The sequence below is a fragment of the Pongo abelii genome, chromosome 17 (genome assembly GCF_028885655.2).
Source record: "Pongo abelii isolate AG06213 chromosome 17, NHGRI_mPonAbe1-v2.0_pri, whole genome shotgun sequence".
NCBI classification, from domain to species: Eukaryota; Metazoa; Chordata; class Mammalia; order Primates; family Hominidae; genus Pongo; species Pongo abelii.
Genome location: NC_072002.2, coordinates 49,296,456 through 49,320,430, shown reverse-complemented (window position 1 = coordinate 49,320,430; position 23,975 = coordinate 49,296,456). Strand labels below are relative to the sequence as shown.

Below are 23,975 nucleotides of genomic sequence, written 5' to 3'. Positions count from 1 at the left end.
CCTCAGCCTCCCGAGTAGTTGGGACTACAGGCGCCCGCCACCACGCCCGGCTAATTTTTTTGTATTTTTAGTATAGACGGTGTTTCACCGTGTTAGCCAGGGTGGTCTCGATTTCCTGACCTCGTGATCCGCCTGCCTTGGCTTCCCAAAGTGCTGGGATTACAGGCGTAAGCCACCGTGCACGGCCAATTGACTTTCTTTATATGAATTAGCTATTTATTTTCAAAATATGCTTTGACTAAATGAGGCAGTAAGACAGTAAACTGATGAGGGACAAATCCAATTCTGGAGGCTAAGAAATGCAGGAGTCTGAGTTTGCTTTGAGAATCCAGTGTTTGGGGGATGAACGGTTACAGAGGAGGTTGCTATGTTTTAATCGGATGCTGCTATAAATGACCTGACTTGCATATACATATGAGCCTTAACTCTCTTCCCCACTTTCCACCTAAGCCCTACATTGCTCTTCTGTGTTTTCTATGACCATTTCAGAAATGACTTGGTGTTTATTTAGCTTAAAATCAATTGTGTAAAAATAAAATATTTCTGATAGATCCAACACGATGTGATTATTCCCAGACACAGTTCTGGAGATGTTGCTGGTAGAATTATTATTTTTTTTAATTAAAAGGGAGGAGGTGGCATTTTATAGTTTTTCTCTAAGGGAAAAAGGAGATGTTTAGTTAAAAAAAGGCAAAAAACAAAATGGCAAGAGTCAAGAGAATAAAAGTAAAGGTGACAACTGAATTGTTATACTACTCAGTGAAGGATCTCAAAAATAATTAATAAACTTGGGCTTGTTTAAAAATCAGAAAACTTAACATGAATAGTGTACATAGTGTCAATATCTAAATCTAGATATATTGACTACAATCTAAGTTTTTCCTTCAGATACAAGAAGTTGAATTTCCTTACATATTTTGCAGCAGAATTTAATTTTATGAATACTTTATATCTTTCTATAATTGAATGATAGTTGATAAACCTAAATTCAGATTTTAACAATATTGGTTCCCATCCATGTCAGTTTCTATTCTTAAGTCCTTCAATTTTTCAGAAATTTCAACTGAATCAGAATGAAATTTTCATTTATCTACTTTATTTAATAGTACCCAGTAGCTGTGCAAGCCACTGGCCACCAAGATACGAAGCAGGAATATAAGGTTTCTAGTTTATCTATAAAGCAGATAATTAGCCCTTAGTAAATTCAGAATTGTCTGTATACAATTGGCCTTTTTCTATTTTCTGACAATGATCCATTGCTAGTTTTTCAGCAGCCGCAATGGATCAGTTTGGAGAAGAATGACATTATTTATTGAACACCTTATGCACCAGTCATTTCACATATTTTATCTAATTTAATCCTCAAAACTATCTTATTATAAATGAAGAAACAGAGGCTCAGAGTAGTGGGGCAATTTGCCCAATATCATGCAGCTAGAAAGGGATAGATCTTAATTGAGTCTGGCAGACCAGTATCTATCTCCTTTCTCTTTCATCTGTATGTCCACACTAAAATACCTTAATAGCAGTCATTTGACGTAGATTAGAAATACCTGGAGAGCTTTCGCTCCACCATCATAAGTTCAGGACCTAGCATACGGTAGGTGCTCAAGAAGTCCCAGCCTTGCAAGGATAGAGGTCTAGCCTTCCCATGCAGCCTTTGCTAGTGGGGATAGGAGTGAGGCAAAGCTTGCTCCTGCTGTGTTTGGTAGGAGTAGAGCTCTTATTGTCTGCAAGTCTCACACTTTACATAAAAAGGAACTCAAAATGGATCATGGCATAAATGTAAAATGTAAGACTACAAAACTTGTAGAAAAAAAACAAAAAACAGGAGAAAATCTTTAGTATTGGGGCTGGCAAAGTGTTCTCAGCCTTGACACCAAAAACACAGTCTGTAAGAGGAAAAATTGGTAAATTCGACTTCATCAAAATTAAAAACTTTTGCCCATGTGAAGCAGATATAAATACAAGATATAAATTAGAAGAAAGTATTTGCAAGCCCAATATCTGACAAAGAACTAGTGTCTAAAATAAAGAACTCTCAAAATGCAACCAAATAAACCAACTTAGTCGGAAAATGGGAAAAAGACATGAACAGACATTTAACTGAAGAGGATATAGATATACAGAGAGCAAATAATATTAAATGATATACAACACTATTAGCCTATAGATAAAAGAAAATTAAAACTACATGAGACATCACAACATACCTATCAGAATGGCTAAAATAAAAAATAGCGACAACACCAAATGTTGGTGAGGGTTTGAAGAAACTAGATCACTCATACAATGCTTCTGAGAATGCAAAATGGTAGAGCTACTGTGGAAAACAGTTTTGTAGTTTTAAAAGCTAAACATGCAACTACCATATCACCCAGCAATTGCTCACTTTGGCATATACCCCACAGAAATGAAAACTTGTTTATAGCAGTTTTATACATAGTAGCCCCAAACTGGAAACCACCCAGATATTTTTCAACTGGTTAATGGTTAAACAAACTGTGCTACATCCAAACTTCAGAATACCACCCAGCAATAAGAAGGAACCAACTATTGATAGAAAGTAACAACCTGAATGAATCTCCAGAGAATTAGGTTGAGTGAAAAAAGAAAGTCCTTAAATGTTATATACTGCATAATTCCATTTATCTAACATTTTTAAAATGGGAAAACTATAGAAATGGAGCACAGATTAGTGGTTGCCAGGGGTTAAGAGGAGTGGGTGAGGGCTGGAGGGAAATGAGTGTGATTATAAAAGGCAACACAAATATTTTTGTGGTGATGGAAATGTTCTGAACCTTGACTGTATTGACATCAATATCCTGGTTGTGACATTGTGCTGTAAGTTTGCAAGATGCTACCATGGCAGATTGGATAAAGAATATATGGGTTCTCTCTATATTATTTCTTACAATTACATCTTAATGTACAATTATCTCAAAATATATATATTTTTAAATCAGGTAATTGTACAGGAACTAGAATTGAGCAAGATACATTGGTTTTATTTTCTTACCTTTTCAAAGAAAAGCAAAAGCTCCAAAGCAGTGGGCAAGATGGACCAGGAGTTTGCTCCATTTTGCACAGATCCAAGAAAAAAAAAATCACCCACACTAACTTAGCATTCAGAAACCACTGCCAATGTTCTGCTATCCAATCTTGCCTATGTTGGAATTTTCTTTGCTGTTATTCCCCTTTCTCCCTCATGTACCTTCTTAATCCATTAAAATTCACAATACACATATTCAAAACAAGAAGTGAGTTTGAAATAGCAGCTTGATACTTCATGTATCTTTTTTTTTTTTTTTTTTTTTTGAGACAAAGTCTGGCTCTGTTGCCCAGGCTGGAGTGCAATGGCTCCATCTCTGCTGACGGCAACTTCCATCTCCTGGGTTCAAGCGATTCTCATGCCTCAACCTCCCGCGTAGCTGGAATTACAGGCATGTGCCACCATACCCCACTAATTTTTGTATTTTTTTAGTAGTGATGGGGTTTCACCATGTTGGCCAGGCTGATCTTGAACTCCTGGCCTTAAGTGAGGCTGCCTGCCTCGGCCTCCCAAAGTGCTGGGATAACAGGTGTGAGCCATGGCACCCAGCTGATAAATCCTGTATTTTTTAACTTATCACTCATACCCTTAAGTTCACACTATCTAGGAATTTTCAAAATCTTATAAAATGTCCACATCTTATTTGCATAGAAATGGAATATTTAACATTTATTTTTACAAATGGGGTCTTGCAGTGATGCCCAAGCTAGAGTACAAGAGGCTATTCACAGGCACAATCACAATGTACTGCACCCTCAACCTCCTGGGCTCAAGTGATCCACCTGCCTCCAGATCGATCTCAAGTCACTGGGACTACAGGTACGTGTATGGAGTGGAATTTTATCCTTTGTGGTACTATTTTATGGATGACAAGGCAGGTGTTCTGTATTCAAAACTGGACCATACACTAAATAACGACAGAATTTTAATCGCCAACACACACAGAGGAACTTGCAAAATCCCCCTTCACGTTTGGAAAGATCATACTGACTTTTATTCTTTAGCCATTCTGAGCATTAGGGCAGCTCCTCAGAAATGAGCAGCCATAAGCCAACTGCTTTCTCTGGCTTATGGCTCTGCTTGTTTGTTGGTTTTGTTTTCATTGAAAAGACCAAATATCTTTGTTAGGATAAGAGTCATGACTCTTTAACAAAGCACATTCTCTGTTTCTACAAAGGTCCATTTTCCCCATCCTCTAGAAATGTCAAATCCTCTTTCTTTGACAAACAAATCCAGAATTCCAGCATCCCATGTCCAAGGCATAGCAGCAGAACCTCTATCCTAGCTAGGGAGTCCCCCCATCCTCTGGCAAAGACTACTACTTTCATGTCTGGCCACAAAAACTACGGGAACATGAAAGATATATCAGAATGAGAAACATGTTTGTAAAAATATTTCGAATCATGCCATGCCATTGAAAGAAGATTTCATTCTTTCTTCATTGCTATGTGTTTAACCAGTGAGGCTTCTGGTCAACACAAGGTTAAAGCATCTTCTCACAAAGAGACAGCATTACCACCTCCCCAGCTGTTCACAGCTTTTCCAAGAAGAGAACATTACTGGGGCCTGAGCCCAAGTTTTCGTCTAGGGAGTTTACTAAGCTGTCTTTGGATCTCCAGAATAAGCTGTATCCTGAATTCCAAACTCCCCATGGCCACTTTGAGATATTGAATCCCTTCAGTTGTAGATCACATTCTTTAGTGTGGGAGGTCCATAGCTTTCTAGGAATAAAGCAGCTTGCAGCATTAGCAGAAGGTCACAGGCCATTAATCCTGAGGTGGAGCCTACTAGATATTAATCTTTCAGAGAGCTCTGCCTCCGCCACGCACTGCCTCAATTAATGGTCTTGGGTTGGGCTCAGGGCCTTCTCTAGGGGCAGCAGAGGGGAAGCCCAGACTCCCTCCCCTCTCCTGTGCAACTCCCCCAGGGCAAGACTGCCAGGAAGCACAGAGCTGAGCACACATCAGGGAAACCAAAAACCAAATGAGCGTATCTGGCAAGTAAAGGAGGTCAGATTACACTGAATCTTGGGTTAAGTCTGGTACAACTCATTCTTCTCCTTAAGAAAGACAAACTACCAAATGACCCATATTGTATATTTAAGGACATCAAAAAAATTACAGTTCACTGCTAAATGGATTTTGGTGGTATATATTAAGAATGGTAATGATGTTATAAACTGATGGTCATATGATTTAGGTTTCTATAAAAATAAAAGATAATCCCCAGAAAATACCTAAAATGATAGCTACAATAAAATAAAAATTCAGTTCTTTTCATACAAATGTAGCCGAGCCCTTTCTTCTTGGAATCATCATTTATCCATCTGGTACTTTCCATGTGAATCAGAATTAAAATATTTTTTAAGATTGCCCTTTCTATTTTAGAATAGAATATTTATAGTGTTCAATGTACAAAAGTAAAATTCTTTCAAAAAATTACATGAGACAAAACTACATATATGGGAAATAACACATATATTATAGTTCCGTAAAGTGTTTCTATAATTACATTATTTTCACTTATCCTTTTATCCATTTTTAATCAGATATTTTTGAAAATAGAGTCGTAAGCATAGAATAGCTCCTCTCCTCATGTGTGCAATTAATAATGAAATGTGGCAGAATGCATGTTACGTGGCAGAATGCATGTTATGTGTCAAAGTAGCACAGAGAGAGGTTCGATTTCAGAGCTCAGGGTTCAAGTTTAGTGTTTGGGTCATAGTGGAAACTAAAGCCCTGCTTTCCATGCTTGCCGTCTTTATAGTCTGTAATTCCTTTGACCATGCAAAGAAGGAACACAGTAACATACTAAGAGTTACATGTGAAATCTAAGTAAGACTGACAGTAGCAAAAGGGCTGAAAAGACATTGGGTATCAAGGGCTACTGTGACCTTTTGCGCTGTATTGTGCTCTGTGGAAATCTTTTCAAATTATATTTTAGCATTTTTGGCCAAGTCTGGAGTGAGACTCTGTCTAAAAAAAAAAAAAAAAGAAAAAGAATTGCAACTTCGGCCTTGGCCAGGCTCAGTGGCTCATGTCTGTAATCCCAGCACTTTCGGAGGCCGAGTTGGACGGATCCTCTGAGGTCAAGAGTTCGAGACTAGCCTGGCCAACATGGAGAAACCCCGTCTCTACTAAAAATAAAAAAATTAGGCCAGGCACAGTGGCTCACACCTGTAATCCCAGCACTTTGGGAGGCTGAGGCGGGCAGATCATGAGGTCAGGAGATCGAGACCATCCTGGTTAACATGGTGAAACCCTGTCTCTACTAAAAATATAAAGAAATTAGCGGGGTGTGGTGGCAGGCACTTGAAGTCCCAGCTACTCGGGAGGCTGAGGCAGGAGAATGGCGTGAACCTGGGAGGCAGAGCTTGCAGTGAGCCGAGATGGCACCACTGCACTCTAGCCTGGGCGACAGAGTGAGACTCCGTCTCAAAAAAAAAAAAAAAAAAAAAAGAAAAGAAAAAAAAAGAAAAATGCTGTTCAGTGAATGGGACTTGTAGAGACCTGTGGGAATGTTTGCATAGCCTCCGTCCATAAGTTGCCTGTTTGAGCCAATGTGAAGACCCCAGGATGCTGATATAACAACAAACAGCTTTGCTCTTGGGGTCCCTGCTATGGGGTCTGCCTTACAAAGGAATCTACTTTCAAAAGGTTTGGGGGCCACATCAGTAACTAAATTCCTTGATAGAAAAAAAATTCATGCTAAATTCCACTCCACTGGGAAATATCCCGGTGAAGTTGTGGAGCAGATACCCCAATTATACTGTCAGGGATAAAACAACTACTGGGGAAATCAATATATTAATGGAAATAAATCCAGGTAACATATACAACTTGAAAATATTTCTTAAAGGCTTTTCCTTTAGTAATTATACTTGTTTATAACTCTTAGTTTTGCAAAATTATTTTATATATATCACATCACCCAGATCTTGAAAGTGTAATTCATTTTGATTGTTTATTTGTTTGAGACGGAGTCTCACTCTTGTAGCCCAGCCTGGAGTGCAGTGGTGCGATTTCAGCTCACTGCAACCTCAGCCTTCTGGGTTCAAGAGATTCTCCTGCCTCAGCCTCCTGAATAGCTGGGATTACAGGTGCCTGCCACCATGCCAGGCTAATTTTTGTATTTTTAGTAGAGATGGGGTTTCACCATGTTGGCCAGGCTAGTCTTGAACTCTTGACCTCAGAGGATCTGCCCACCTCGGCCTCCCAAAGTGCTGGGATTACAGGTGTAAGCCACCGTGCCCAGCTGAAATGGTAATTCTTTTATTACTTCTTCTAGAGGTTCACTCTGCTTGCCTTTTAGTTAGCTGCTTTTCTCTCCTTATGCTTTTTCCTGAAGAGCTCTCATGTGGTACCAAGCTGAAGAGTCAGAGCTCTAATTGTGCTTCTCAAAGTTTTTAAAAATCATCTTCCTCACTCCTCCTCCCCACTCACAAGGAGACTTTGTATCCCCTAAGGATGCTAAGAAATCCTTTAGGATCCCCTAAATGCTGTGGAATAAGATTTTGTCCATAAAGTTTAACCTTTGGAGGCCACAAGCCATTGCAATATCCAATTTTCATTCCCCTTGAGAGTTTATGCTGTAATCCATTCGAGCAAACAGGCATTATCAAGCATCGCTATTTGTCAGGAGAGGTAGGGATACAAAAATGAATAAGGAGGATACAAAAATGAATAAGGAGGATACAAAAATGAATAAGGGATACAAAAATGAATAATGAATGAATGTTGCAAGTTGTAAACCTCCCACCCCCCTTTTTTAAGCATAACGCCATGAAAAGAAGAGGATTATTAACTCCACCCTTTAGGTGAAGAAACTGAGGCTCAGGAAGCTTGTTTCTTGCATGAGATCACACAGCTAGTAAAGGAGAGAGTTGAAACCCAAACACTGGTCTTGTGATTCCAAATCACAGGCTTTTCTCATGGATCTATTCTACCGTTTTCTTATGTTTATCAGGCTTCCTTTGCATATTGTTTTTAAATTCAATTTCATATATTTGAAGCAACAGACCTCTGAAGACTTTGTATACAAGATTTCTATTCTTTCATTTGTTCAACATATTAGCCACTTATGAGTAGCTACAAAACACCAGGGGCTCTGCTATGTCACATGCATCAGCTCATTTACTCCTCCCAATAACCCTATAAGAGGTGTTATTCTTTATCCCATCTCATAGATGCATGAACTGAGGCTTCCAACCCATGTTTGTTGTACTTTGAAGCCGGGACTCTTGAGTACCACCATACACACCTATTAGATTCCAGGTACCATGTTGGGTGCTGGGATTCTAAGGGTGAACAAGACACAGAACAGGCACCCAGGACTTAAGTCTAGTTGGGTAACCACCTAAGCTCTGCCTCCTGTCAGATCAGCTGCAGCATTAGATTCTCATAGGAGCGCAAACACTATCGTGAACTGTGTACATGAGGGATCTAGGTTGCGCGCTCCTTATGAGAATCTAATGCTTGATGATCTGAGGTGGAACAGTTTCATCCCGAAACCATCCCTCATCCTCCACCCCACCCCTAGTCTATGGAAAAATTGTCTTCCACGAAACTAGTCCCTAGTGCCAAAAAGGTTGAGGACCACCGAGGTAATAAACACAAAATAATCATATCACAGGGCTGTGAATGCAATGATATTGACAGCAGGGGTGGAAAAATTCCTGACTGCTGTTTTCTTGGGGAGCATATAGAGTTTGAAGATCATTTGTTTTTCTCATTCTGAAAATTTGAGGAAAACAAGCATTTTAACTATCAGGTTCATCTGTGACAGCGCTTTCCTGACTTTATGAATCACCTGGGAATTTTGTTACAATGCAGGTTATGATTCAGTACGTCTAGGGGTTGAGGGGTATGAGAATCCGCCTTTCTAAAATCTTCTAGGTGATGCTGCTGGTCTAAAGACCACACCTTGAGTTGCAAGGCACACACACACTCTCTGTGCTTCAGGCTGTTTCTAAAATCTGCTATGGTGACAGATTAACATGCGCTTGGTAAAGGAGCCATTCACTCACATGATCCCAACTGAGATAAACTAATGTAGAGCTTAGACCTTACTACCAAACAATGGACACAAACATACAGCTTAGACCTTACCACCAAGCAAGCAAAACTAAGGTTGTGAAGTCCATCCTTGGTGCACACCACTTTTTTCTTGCTCCTCCTTCCTGTATTTATTCCTAGCCCCCAGTGGTAACATACTCAGCCAGAGTTCCAGGTTCTTAGGGAAGTTCTCCCCTTTTGAAGATGATATGTATCAAATTGATTAACTAGTTTGTGCAAATGCATTAGAGAGTGTTTTAGCAAAAATTTGTTATTTTTTCTCTGCTGACTCAAATGGCTGTCTCTGGATCTTGTTACATGAGCACCCTCAGTGAAGCCACTGTTATTTTTTTGTGTAGGCAATTGGATCAGATGAAGTTGCCACACATATATCCAGAGTGCTTGAGAGATAGGAAGATGCTTGGATGTCCTGCCAAATTCTGTGAATAGCAAACAATGAGCTAAAAAACTTAAAAACTTTGCATTACTTGATTCCACAACTGTATACCGTACTGGGACCATTATTCTGCCTAAAAGTGTCAGGCTCAAAATGACTTTTGAGATTGTCTGCACTTTATAATAACATTCCTCTCTTGGTGCACTTGCATTTTCAAACTGAGGGAAAAGAAGTGACCACTGATGCTAGAATATCAGGAGTCCTCATCCACAGGGAGATGTGTCCAGAAAATGTATTTACCTAAGTTTTTAAAACCCTATGCCTGTTTCTATGGAAATATGAGTTGGTCAGAGGTTAAGATACTGGTATAAGTTAATACTTTTATGGGTTAAAGGGATCTTTGAGGGCTACCCTGAGAATTCAACTATCATTTGTAAAGCTGCCTGGTATAAACAGCATTGGGACTTGGGGTATCATTCCCTGGGTTTGAGGTTTTCCCAATTATGTGACTTTGGGCATGCCACTTAAACTCTGGGACCCAGTTTTTACAGTTTTCTGTAAAGTACAGCTCCTTAAAGAGCTGCTGCTACATATAAAAATCTTTAGCAACTATAAATTTCTATGTACATGGAAAATACTTATTAAATTTATCATTATTATTATTGAATTTGAAAATATCTCCTTGGACTTGATTATAGGGACATAAAATATTAAAATAGAATCAAATCTAGGGAAAACTAACAGCTTAAACAGAATGGGAGGGAATACCTATCTTCAGGGATCATGTGGATGTGGACTCGATAAAAAGGGCTCCAAGAAATCCTTGGAACAGGACCTTCTCTGGCCTTTCTGGCCCTGCCAAGGCCTTTTTTGCTGCCTCTTCTGTAATACATGACCTTGGCAGCCCCAGTTTGACCATCATCTCTCTAAGGTTGGCAGCCTAGGAAAAGAAAGAAAAAAGCAAAAAACAGAAGCCAAAAAACAAAACTACCTTTTGACCACAACTGAGACTTCTTCTGTTAGCTTAATGTTGAATAGTGTCATAAGATTGTTATACGGATTACATGTTTTGTAGCTATCACTTCATCGAACACGGTTCTTAATATCTTTATTTCCTTCAAATTTTTTGGAGCGTAGAGGAGCTTGTTTTTCTTCTTTCTTGCCCCTGCCCATCCCACATGGTTTCCTTTTTCATTCCCCATGGGGACAGCAAATGTCTCCCCATGCTCCCAGTTAGTACAATGTACTGGAGAGCCAGGAAGCAGCTCAGATGATCTGCAAAGCACTGTCAAAAGCAAATGATGTGCTATAAACGTTTAAAACTTTGCAATTACTAGTGGTTTTAGTAAAAAAAAAAAAAAAAAAAGAAAAGAAAATCCATGCCTCAGTTTTTCATCTATAAAATGGCATTAAATGAGATCATCTCCAAGGTTGCTCTCAGCTCTAAAACACCATGATTCATTTAATTTGTTATTCGGCATAAATAATGAAGGGTGTATATTTCAAGAGTTATGTACTGATTTTGTGAGACCCTCTCTGTCAACCCTCTGATTATACCAGACATTCAAGATGGGTAGAAACACAACTAGCTTCATTTGTTCCCATCAGGAGTGAGAAAGTGTCGTGGAGCTGTACCTCTGGTCCAGAGTACAGTAACAACACGGCCTGGCCAGGAGAAGGCTTTGCTCATCACAGATCCCTCTTTGGGCATCATTTGGCATTAATTTTTAGGTGCCAGGGCCATAAGAGAAGAAATGATTCCCACTTCTGTTCACAACTGTTGATGTATGGTCTTTCTGTACTCACTAGCATGACACAACTACAGTCTTAAAAAGGGGAAGTCCCTTTGATTAGGGTTAAAGAAAAGGTTGTTATAGTTGGTTCACTCCCTGTGTTTTAAGTCTATTTTCTTCTTGTTCTTGCTTGCTCTAGTGCCTCAGGCAGGTGCTGTATCAGTGCCCGGGACAGGCACAATGGCTCATGCCTGTAATCCCAACACTTTGGAAGGCAGAGGCAGGAAAATCCCTTGAGCCGAGGAGATCTAGACCACCCTGGGCAACAAAACATGACCTTGTCTCTATTAAAAGTAAAAAAAAAAAAAAAAAAAGCCAGGAATGGTGGTGTATGCCTATATTGCCAGTTACTTGGGAGGGTCACTTGGGCCCGGGAGTTTGAAGCTGCAGTGAGCTATGTCTGTATCACTGCACTCCAATGTGAGCAAGAGTGAGATCCTGTCTCACTCATTCATTCATTTATAAATAAATCAGTGTCCAGTAATCGTGCAGTAGCACAAAATCACAAGATTCAGGCCTTAGTGTCTTGACCTGTACTTTGAGGCAGCACAATCCAACTCACTCCTGGACTCGATCAGTGGTTCTGCTTTTTCCATGTCTTCCCTTATCTCTAATGGGATATGATATATGGACTCTTTGTTTGTCAGCCTAGACCAACTGAGGGAGAGACAACCCAACACTAAAAACCACATGCACAGGGAAACGTGAGCTCAGGAAGTTTTCTGAGTGGGTGCTTTTTAAAATGTGTCTGATCTGCCGGAAATCACACCGCTTTCGTATTTTGAACAGCTATAATGGCATTCTCCATATGTTAAATGGATGTTTAAACTTATCACTGCATCTGCCTATTCCAATTTAAAGAATTCAATGTGCTAATGGACTATCAAAACTGCATGTTTTCCTCACGTTTAAAATGTAATTTATGGATTCCCCAAAGGAAAAAAATATAGTTCCCACTCTATTTTCTATTATATTTTATTATAAGAAAATGAATTAACAAACACCTTTCCAAGCACTGGGATATTTTGTGGAGAGAGGATGGGTAAAGTTATGTAGGATGCTTTCATTTTATTATGAGACCAGAGGTCACAAAAGTGAATTGAGTTGGCTTAGATTGTACTTTAAGCACAGCTGGGGCAAGAACTAGGTCCCTTGACAATCAGTTCAAATTAACTTATTGTTCATATAATAAAGAACAATAAGAATGATGTTGTGCTCAACTTGCAAAAGTTTTGAGTGAAGATCATTGCACAGACTTTGAACTAAGAGGGGTAGTTAGAGACAACCATTCTTTGTCTTACTTCATGTTTTCTTTTGAATATTTTAGTAGCTATTGCTGCCTCCACTTTATCATTTCTCTAATTTTACTTGTCTGTAATACTTTTGCTGTTTTAATTTTTTTAATCTCTAGAGCCTCTACTCATGATTAGTAACAATATTTACATAATTTTTCAGCTAGAGAAATCAGAGTCCAAAAGTCGCTCAACCAAAGTCACACAAAATTATTAACAGGGTGGTAACAAAGCTCAGGGCTATGAATCATTCTTTAATGTTAAAAGAAAACCCAAAATATAAAAAAACAAAAAAATTCACACAGCTTTCAGATTCCAATAGCAACCCTTAAAACACCACTAGGCCTCACAAGAACATAATGTTAAAAATCTCTTCCCGTTGGGATGGGCCACAAACCCCATGGGAAAATATGACTCAAAATATGACTTGATATTATAGAGCACAGAACACAACAATTGTTTCACCTATCCCGCATGGCTTACCTGCATCAGATTGCTCAACAAGTTATACTCTAAAGGTGCCAGATGACTCCTAACAAACCCCACCCAAGGTCCCAGGTCTGGGCAAATTACCATGAATAGCATCATCACAGACACTCAGATAAGAGATTCCAGAAAGACAGCCTGACATACTCTTCCACTAAAGAGATGAACCTACCTCCAATTCACAACTCGCCTGGAGCTGTGTCCATGGTGATGGGTAAGTATAATATAGTGGTAGACTCCCAAGAGGAGAAAAAAGGCCACACATTCTGGAATATAATTATACTCCTTTTAGTCTTGCAGTCTGTGTGGCTAATTGTGAGAGTTGTGGGTAAGCAGTACCAGGAGCCTCTCGTTCCTTTCAAATAAGGCAAATAATAGTTCTGTAGGACAGACGTTTCTTGTTTCTGAGCACAACTTGGTTCCAAAGCTCTACTCGGTCTCTCCTGTTACTCAAAACAGGCTCAGGGAACGAACACAGAAACAGAAAACCAAATGATGCATGCTGTCACTTAGAAGTAGGAGCTAAACACTGGGTATACATAGACGTAAAGATGAGAACAATGGACACTGGGGACTACAAAAGGGAATTGGGAGAGAGAGAGAAGAGGAAGAGAGGGGAGGAAAGAGGGAGGAGGAGGTGGACAAGGGTTGAAAAACTACCTGTTGGATACTATGCTCATTACCAGGATGATGTGTTCAGCTGTACCCCAAACCTCAGCATATGCAATATACCATTATAACAAATCTGCAGGTGCCCCTCTGAATCTAAAATAGAAGTTGAAAAACAAAAAGCAGAGGCTCAGGAGCTGATCCTCCCCACATCAGATTATCTGTCCCCAAGTTCACAAAACATTCCTTCCACAATGAAAAGACCAAGGGATCCATGGATACAGTGAAAGCTCCCTATAGTTCAGTTATTGCTTAATTTTTTGTGTGTTTCTTTTTATACAGATGGAGTCTCAGTATATTGTCCAGGCTGGCCTTGATTTCCTGGCCTCAAGTGATCCTTCTGCCTTGTCCTGCCAAAGTGTTGGGATTATAGGCATGAGTCACCATGCCCAGCCTGATAAATCTAAATATAACTTAGAAACGTCAGTGTAGAAGTACCGTGCTTTTGACTGTCTAAAATTTTAAAACAAACATCTAAAAAAATTCCCTAGGGCATCAGTGGTTTACATTGAATGTAGCGCCGGATGAAATTTGTCATAGATGAGAGTCAGGATTGGAGAAAAAAGTCACATCTGAGATTTTTAGATAAGAAATGTGGGTTTTTCTAAATGAAAAAAATGACCTACATTAAGATTCCAGACAAAAATATCCCAACACCTGGCAGAGTTAGAAATCAATTCTCCAAGAGTCCACCATATATCTTTCCTAGTGTTCCTTACCCTCTGCTGTCAGATAAGCATTCTGTTCCTTCTAAACACTTACCAAAACCTGCAAATTGGTCAACCCTCACACCAAGCCTCAAATGCCATACCTCCCAGAGGTACTAGTATTTAACAAAACAGAAGAAATGAAATTTTGGCAGTGGATTTCCAGAAATTATTCACAGAGAAGCATTCCCCACCAAGCATGTTTTTTATAAGAAAGACTGCAGTGAAAGGGGACCCTCTAACAAACAGCAGTCCCATGGTGGAGAGCACCCTTTCTGAGTGCACAAGAAGATTCTCATTGCAATTCTTCATCTATAAATCATTGTATTGGAAAATGAAACAATTCCCAAAGTTAAAATCTTGTATCAAGCACTGTGCTGGAATCTGGGGATGTGGAGATGAATGCAAGTTTATTGCAATCTTCAATGGATTGACATGCAGGGGGGATGAAAAGCAAAGCAAATATGGGCCACCTAACTCACCCCATTGAGATGGGTGGAGACCATGGTTAGGAGGTTAGGAAAGGCTTTCCATATCAATGTTTCTCAGATATTAATACTAAACAACAGATTACCTGGGGATCCTCCTAAAGTTCAGATTCTGAATGAGAATGTCTGTAGAAGACCCTGAGGTTCTGCATTTATGAGATGCTCCCAGGTGATGCTGATGCCACTGGTCAGTGGACCGCAATTAAAAAAAAAAAGAGAGACAGAGAGGGAATGTCTCACTCTGTTTCCCGAGCTGTAGTGCAGTAGCGTGATCATAGCTCCCTGCTGCCTTAAACTCCCAGGTTCAAGTGATCCTCCTGCCTCAGCCTTCCAAGCATCTGGGATTATAAGCACAGCACCATGCCTGGCAATTTTTTCAAAATTTTTTGGTAAACATAGGGTCTCACTATGTTGCCCAGGCTGGTCTTGAATTTCTAACCTCAATAAATCCTCCTGCCTGAGCCTCCCAAAATGCTGGCATTATAGGCATGAGCCACCACACACAGGTGAACCACACATTTTGCATACCAAGAACCTGAGATAAGACAAAGTCCAAGCTTGAATCAACTAAGACATCCAAGACAGAAGAGCGAGAGAAGGCACAGGCAAAGACCCCAAAGCTAGAGACATTAAGCTGGATAAAGGGAACATTAAAAATGCTAAGGGAACATTTTACGTAAGACATTGTTGAATGTAAGTACAGACAAGAAGAACTTTACACAATAATAAAAATAGTTTTTGTAATAGTTGCATGAGGGTGGTTAACATTAGGAGTACTTCCTCCCACACCCCTCCTTCCTTTTTTGGTTTGAGCTCTCACTAATGAATCTATGTTTATTAAAACAACAAAAGGATAAATAGATTTCTCCTTTGTGTGCTAGTGGTGGAAATTCTGCCCTGGGATGTTTTAAGAAAATGACTGTTCAGGCTCTTCCAATTTGGGGTTGTATGATTGGATAAGATAAAAAGCTACTGAATAACTAATCACAATTATGTAATAATGTGGTAATAATCATTTCCTGAGAGAGAGTGCAGGCAAGATTATACAGAATTCTAGAAGAAAAAAAACAAAACAAAAGAAAACCTGTCTTTTGATTTCACAGAGCAATGTCTGCTGAGGAATCCATTGCTTGGTGCCCTGGAGCACATCACTGTTCCCCAGCCATGAGGAGAACTTTAAGGTTCTGAGGAGCAGAAGGGAGTGTGTGGCTGACATGGACATATATAGCCAGCAGCTACATGTAAGATACATGCTCTGTGGCTTTGTTCCCAGTGTGTAGATGGAACAGTTAAATGAACATCACCCTTCTTCAAAATCAGGCATGTTGCAGGAAACCACATCCTATAATAGTCAACTGCCAGCCCTATATGAAGCAGATCATTAAACAAGTCTTAGGACATCACTGTACGTCCTACAGTCATAAAGATGTACACAGATGTTATCTGATCTTGTAACTCTTGTCAGACTTCGCTTTCTCTATTTGACAGATGAAAAAACTCAATTTGAAGGATGTTGATGAAGGATGTTAATAACACTTCTAAAGTTACCCAGTTAGCAGCAGAATCAGTTTTAAAACTCAAGCTACTTGGCATTCTTCCTCCAATTTCAGAATTCATTCTATGATACAATACCATAATTTCTAAAAGACAGGAAAGCAGGCATAAAGAAGTGAGGTTTTAGAACTCAAAAAGGATTATCTATGGACTCTTTTTGTTACTTTTAAAAACTTTAAATTTCACAAGAATAGTTTGGAATCTCCCATAGACCCAAGTGGATCTCCTTTTGTCCAGTTTTAGAGGAATCTGGAGATACAAGTATATGAATATGTGGTATTGGTATATAAATACTGTTCTGTAAGTTACAATAATAAAATGAAAAACAAAAGAGATTTGCTGGTGATCTGAGTGCCAGGAATTGTGATCCACCTAATTTACAGGTTAATCAAGGACAATCCAGAATTATATATTAGGTTGTTCATTTATTCCATGAGGTCTTTGAAAAAGTTGACTTATAGGCCAGGCGTGGTGGCTCACGCCTGTAATCCCAACACTTTGGGAGGCCGAGGTGGGTGGATTGTTTGTTCCCAGGAGTTTGAGACCAGCCTGGGCAACATGGTGAAACCCCGTCTCTACAAAAAATACACAAATTAGCTGGGCATAGCAGCATGCGGCTATAGTCCCAGCTACTCAAGAGGCTGAGGTGGGAGGATCACTTGAGCCTGGGAGGTGGAGGCTGCAGTGAATGGTGATTGTACCACTGCACTCCAGCCTGGGCAACAGAGAGAGAGCCTGTCTCAAAAAAAAAAATATTTTTCCACATTGATTCATAATATTATAAATGGCCATTTAGGAATTTTGTATGAATAAAATAGAAATACAATGATTTCATACCTGGAAGATATTTTATCTATCTTCTAGGGGGTTAAAACAGACAGCTTATTAAGGATTATTCAACAAGGTATTAAACAAAAATACCAATTTAATGTGTGGAAAAAGTGAATCCTCTAGTTCAGGGCTTCTCAAACTTCAACATGCATGTGATTCACCTGTATTCATTTGTTAACGTGAAGATTCTGATTGAGGAAGTCTGGAATGGAGTCTCACATTCTGCATTTTAAGACACTCCTAGGTGATGCTGATGCCTCATCTAGGTAGCAAGGCATCATTGCAACCACTTGGAATCTCACTTTGATTAGGAACATACTGTTGACATCATTGATGGATTTCTCATGTTAGCCCTACTTGAACTATATACCTACTGAAGTATTTATTCTATTAAAAAATTGGTGAAAGAATAGAAAGTACTTTAAAATATCTTACAAAATTAAAAAGATTGCTAATTCTCTAGTTCTTGTTTTACTTTTTATTTCCTCTCAATCTAGTAAATTGTGCAAAAAAACTTCAGTTAATGGCTTTTTTTCCTTTAGTAAGTGAAGGCAGCTAAGACATTTTTAATTCATTATCTCATAAATATAACCTCAGATCTTTTACAGACCAGGAAAGCTAGTCATTTTGAAATCTATTGTATCATAAAAGTAGGATTGCTGAATTTAGCAAAAATAAAAATTAAAAACCAAATAACAGAAAAATGAAATGCTTGGTTAATTCAAATTCAGATACACTAAAACAAATCTTATCTAAAATCAAATTTAACTGGTTATCCTGTATTTTACCTGGCAACCCTAGAGGAAAGCATATCTCCAGATTGTAATTTATCTTGAAGTGCTGAAGGTCAGGTGCTGGGATGGAGAATTAACAGACCCACTGACCGTGTTGCCTAAACATTTCAACTGTAGAGGGACTTGCTTCTGGATTTGCCAATACTACATCACACACTTGGTTATTACTGCTGCTAATTTGTGGAAGCTCCTTTTAGGGGATCTGTGCCCAGGAGACCACACTTTTAAAAAAATCACAATAGAGGGCAAGCTGGAAGTGAAACTACCGAAGAGCCTTACTTATATCAATAGCTTCTTTCCCAGGAAGAACCAGGTGGAGCAAAACCAGCAAGGTCTTTCTTGTAAGATCTCTGTTTTTTTCCACTTTATGGAGAGCTGAAGCAGCTCAGTGGGAAAGCTAAGATAGTAGTTTCTTGGTAAGAATCATGAAAGGTTTTTCTTCTTAATATCAAATGTTGTTAAATTGATCAGATTTAAGATGATCTTTGAAAGAAGGAAGGAATGTACAAGGTGGTTTCAGGCCCTGTTATCTCTTACCGGTTTTTGAAAGCCTTTACCAGCTTTTAAAGGGGCAAGCTAATCATCTCATTTCATTTTTATGTATGATGTGCAGTAAATAGTTTCAGGTACTTCAGCAAAACAAAGGAATCTACTCATTTCTAGGTACCTTTTCTTGTGTATTTACCCACCTCCTACCTACTTCAAATACCGATAGTCATTCCTGCCATGATGTTTATAATAAGTTGGGACCAAGATTTGCCTGTTAGCAGAAGACTTTTGGATATTTGCCTCTGTTTAAGCAATTGATAATTACGAAGTCCCTGCTCTAGTAAAAATATAGTAAGCCTAACTATTTTCTAATTATAGAAATTAATTTGGAGAGAACTATTAGTGCTACATGTATAGAATAGGCTATATATTTCATACCTGGAAGATACTTTACCTCTTTTCTAGGGGGTTAAAAGAGACAGCTTATTAAGGATTATTTCAACAAGGTATTAAACAAATATATGATATATATTTATATATTACATATTATATAATATATTTATATATTACATATTATATAATATATTTATATATTACATATTATATAATATATATTTATATATTACATATTATATAATATATATTTATATATTATATATTATATTATATATAATATATTATGTAATATATATTATATATTATATATTATATAATATATATTTATATATTATATAAATATAATATATAATTATATATTATATAAATATAATATATAATTATATATTATATAAATATAATATATATTTATATATTATATATTATATAATATATATTTATATATTATATAAATATAATATATATTTATATATTATATAAATATAATATATATTTATATATTACATAATATATAATATATTATAAAATATATATTTATATATTATTATATTATATATTATATAATATATTTTATATTTTATACATTATATAATATATATTTATATATTATAGATTATATTATTATATATTTATATGTTATATATTAATTATTATATTTACGTATAATATATTATAGTTTATAGTTTATATATTATATATATTATATATTATATATTATATTTTATATATTTTATATTATATATTTTATATATTGTATAATATATTTTATATATTTTTATATATTATACATTATATAATATATAACTATATATTAAATAATATATATAAATATATATTGTATATATTAATACATTATTAAAATGTGAATGTAGATTATGATAAACGAGGGCAGTTAATTTTACTTGGATTGGTTCCTTACCCAGTCAGCATGGGAGTTATATATCAATCTCCAGCCATCCCTTTCCTCCTTTCCCCCATCAGATGCACTAGGGGTTAACGTGGAAGTTAGTGACCTAACATGCCATTACTATCAATAGTGTTAGGGTGGGATTAAATACAATTGCAAGTTTTTGCTTTTAGAAATAATTTAGCTGACGTTAGGTACCTCAAAACTTATATTAATTATAATGTGTTTTTTAATTTGGTGAAAAAGGAATCCCTTTGTCTTTTCAGTCTATAAATTGCAGCTGATTCTGGAAGGGGTGAAGAGAACACCAGTTATATATAACTCTTAAAGTTGCTCTATTATCTAAGTGAAACTCATAGCAAACTCCCATTCTGTGGCATTAACAATTCGTCAAAAGGAGGAAGTTCTTTTAGCTGAAGGAAGTTTTATGACAAGCAACACTTACAATAAAAAATTGAGACTAGTTCTCATCAATGTAGTTATTATTTTCAAATATCCTTTCTAGAATCTTAATAGTAATCTTTCCAGCTTTGAGCTGACTGGAAATAATTTAAGATGAATTTTGAATTTCTGGATTATAATCTGGTCTACTTTTGAATTTGGAAATTTTAAACAAAATTGTCCGCAGCACAATGTCAGCTTTAGCAGTGTTAGTAACCGTGTATATCTTTTTCGTATTTAGTAATCCTTGCCATTACAAGTAGCAAGCAATTTACATTAAATGCATGTTTTAGAAAAGGAGTGCTATTTCCAGGCCAGACACTGTGGCTTATGCCTGTAATCCCAGCACTTAAGGGGGCTGAGGCGGGTGAATCACTTGAAGTCAGGAGTTTGAGACCAACCTGGCCAACATGGTGAAACCTCATCTCTACTAAAAACATAAAAATTAGCTGGATATGGTGGCATGTGCCTGTAATCCCAGCTACTTGGGAGGCTGAGGCATGAGAATCACTTGAACCTGGGAGGTGGAGGTTGCAGTGAGCCGAGACAGTACCATTGCACTCTAGCCTGGGAGACAGAATGAGACTGTCTCAAAATAAATGAAATTAAACGAAAAGAAATAAAATAGTAGAGCTATTTCCAAAAACAGCAAGTTTCCACATCATGTTAAGTGTTTGAAGTGACAGTCAATAAAAAGTTTCTAAATCTGAATAAATTTCCAAATTATGTCTTCATATACTAAAACAAGCATACGAAGGCCCTCATAGGTTGGAAAAACATTGACTAAAGAGTTAAGGCAACTGTTCACACTGGGATTGCTCTTAAGGACATGTTTTCACATTTTCTAGAGCTCTGGAAACTATTACTAGTTAGTATTGCACTATTTGGGCTTGTTTGGATTCAGAAGTTTTATGGTTGACCATATCACTAAAATTCATATATTTAGAAGTATACTGCTTTTCACAAAGTACATACACAAGAAGATTATGAAAATAAACTCTCTTTTATTTTTAGTGATTAGTTGACCTATGGTTGGTAACTACTTTTTTTCTTAACCTTTTCTAAGGGAAACAAAAACAAAAACAAAAAAGACTAAGGCATTAAGTGAACAAATTTTTATTTAAAATTTGAAGTATGTTAAACTGGGGTAAATCAGAGGTCTGCAGTTTTGCTGTAAATATTTTAGGTTTTGTGGGCATACAGTCTTTGGTTCAACAATTCCATGCTGCCACAGCCACAGACAAGATGTAAACAAATAAGTATGGCTGCAGTCCAATAAAACTTTATTTTGGACACAGAAATTTGAATTTCATATAATTTTCAAGTGTTCTCAAGTGTTTTCTTCTTTGGATATTTTTCCATGACTGAAAAAATATAAAAACCAATCTTGGCTTCAAGGTCATACAAAACAAGCAACGGGTCATAGTTTGCTGATTCTAGAAACAGATGGAGTCGTGAGTTTTATCTCAACACAGCTTAATGTAATTGTATGAAGTTTGTCAGTGATTTTAGAAGTGATAGATTACTAGATTAGGTTTATTGGAAGCAAATTTACCAATTAATTCTATTCTATAAAGCTCTGGTTTAAGAAACACAATTTTGGATACTTCTCAAATCTTGCAAATTTGGAACAAAAATTTTGTGAAATTAAGAGATTTGAAATACCAAAGCCAGACTTTTCCTTATCTCAGATTAAAGAGTATAAATTCTCTTTCAATGTTTAAGATGGTTGCGGGTGAATTATGTAGAGTTGGATTTATTCTTTGTGGCCTCCGATAGGTGAATGCTGCAAGGAGAGATGGGAATGTGCTTTGAGGGAGACAGTCAAGCATAAGTTGGAGGACTCCTTAGTGAAGAAGCACCAGGCATTTAAGATTTCTATGGGCAGTGGAACTAATCTCTAAGGGTCTCTAGTGAAGTTTATGCTTCTATGACTTGGAAAAAGATTTGAAGAACTTATTATTTTGGTTACCTAGATAAAAAGCTAAAGATGGCTCAACATGTTTGGGGTTGGTTAATTCCAAATGTTAATTATTCAAGAATAAAGTTGGCTGGGCGCAGTGGCTCATGCCTGTAATCCCAGCACTCTGGGAGGCCGAGGTGGGCGGATTAGGAGGTCAGGAGATCGAGATCATCCTGGCTAAAACGGTGAAACCCCGTCTCTACTAAAAATACAAAAAATTAGCCGGGTGTGGTGGCGGGCGCCTGTAGTCCCAGCTACTCGGGAGGCTGAGGCAGGAGAATAGAGTGAACCCGGGAGGCGGAGCTTGCAGTGAGCCGAGATGTCGCCACTGCACTCCAGCCTGGGCGACAGAGCGAGACTCCGTGCCCCCCCACCCCCCCACCAAAAAAAAAAGAAGAATAAAGTCGCTGAGAGAATGATGTATGTGAAGTTTCTACTTTTTAAGGAGGAAGGAGTTAATTCAAACAAGTCTTGTGTAGCCAAAGCCTCCAGGCAAGACTACATCAAAACCTGTATGATGCAATGAACACTGGAAAAGGAGTCAATAATCCAGGAGTCAATGCCTTGGCATTGCCAGGATCACCTAACTTGTTGGATTCACTTGTGTAATTTGGCACCTGGGAATACCATTTACCCAATTATGTTTAAGCCCTGATATGTTAGTAAGACCAAAGGGCTGTATAAATTCAAGGTAATAAGACTGGGTGGTTCTCGTCTGTTCTCAGACAGTTTAGAGCTTATAAAATTGAGATGACACACTTCTACTCTACCTCTTTTAGCCTACTTGTAAATATTACAGAGCTAGGTATATATCATACTCTGAGAAATAGTTTCTGATTAATATGGAGTAATCCGATTAGCCTTTTTTTTTTTTCTTTAGATGGCATCTCCCTCTCTGTCCCCTGGGCTGGAGTGCAGTGGTGCAATCTTGGATCACTGCAACTTCTGCTGCCTCCCCAGGTTCAAGCGATCCTCTCACCTCAGCCTCCCGAGTAGCTGGGACTACAGGTGTGTGCCACCATGCCTGGGTAATTTTCATATTTTTAGTAGAGACGGGATTACACCATGTTTGGCCAGGCTGGTCTTGAACTCCTGACCTCAGGTGATTCACCTGCCTGGGCCTCCCAAAGTTAATTCTATTTTTCTAAACTACTTTATCTCTTATGCCTCCCAAAAAGGTGTTGACATTTCAGAAGTGCCTCCCCCATTCTTTTTCTAAGCTGCAAAGAAGTGAGAATGAATGTATTTATATCATTTTGGCCTTTGGAAATTCTTATTAACATTTAGTTTTGGTTGTACTTATCATAAAATACATCCAACTTCTTACTTTTAATATGGTGGCTATTTAAATGTACTTATGCTATTTTAATGGGCAATACACAGGTGAAAATAAAAGCTACTTAACTATTAATCTATTCTATAATGTTTCTCCTAGCTCAATAAATTCGTATGTACTTTTTCATAATAAAGGGTAGAGAGTGAAATTTTGTGAAGTGCTTTTTGGCCCATCAGAGTGTGGTTAAATGTGATAACAATTATTAGTTATGCTCAAAATGCTAAATTGTTGGGTATAAAATGTAAGTGAACAAATAAGCTATCATAGCAAGTAAGAATTGTAACAGGACTTTGGCTTCTATATATCTGGAATGTCTGTCTTGGAAAA

At 37.7% G+C, this 23,975-nt stretch overlaps 1 protein-coding gene across 2 annotated transcripts in view; it reads right to left on the bottom strand.

Moving 5' to 3' along the window:
- Nucleotides 1–23,975, bottom strand: part of MAPRE2 (microtubule associated protein RP/EB family member 2) — a 162,903-nt gene that overhangs the window by 135,201 nt on the left and 3,727 nt on the right. The window lies entirely within an intron of this gene.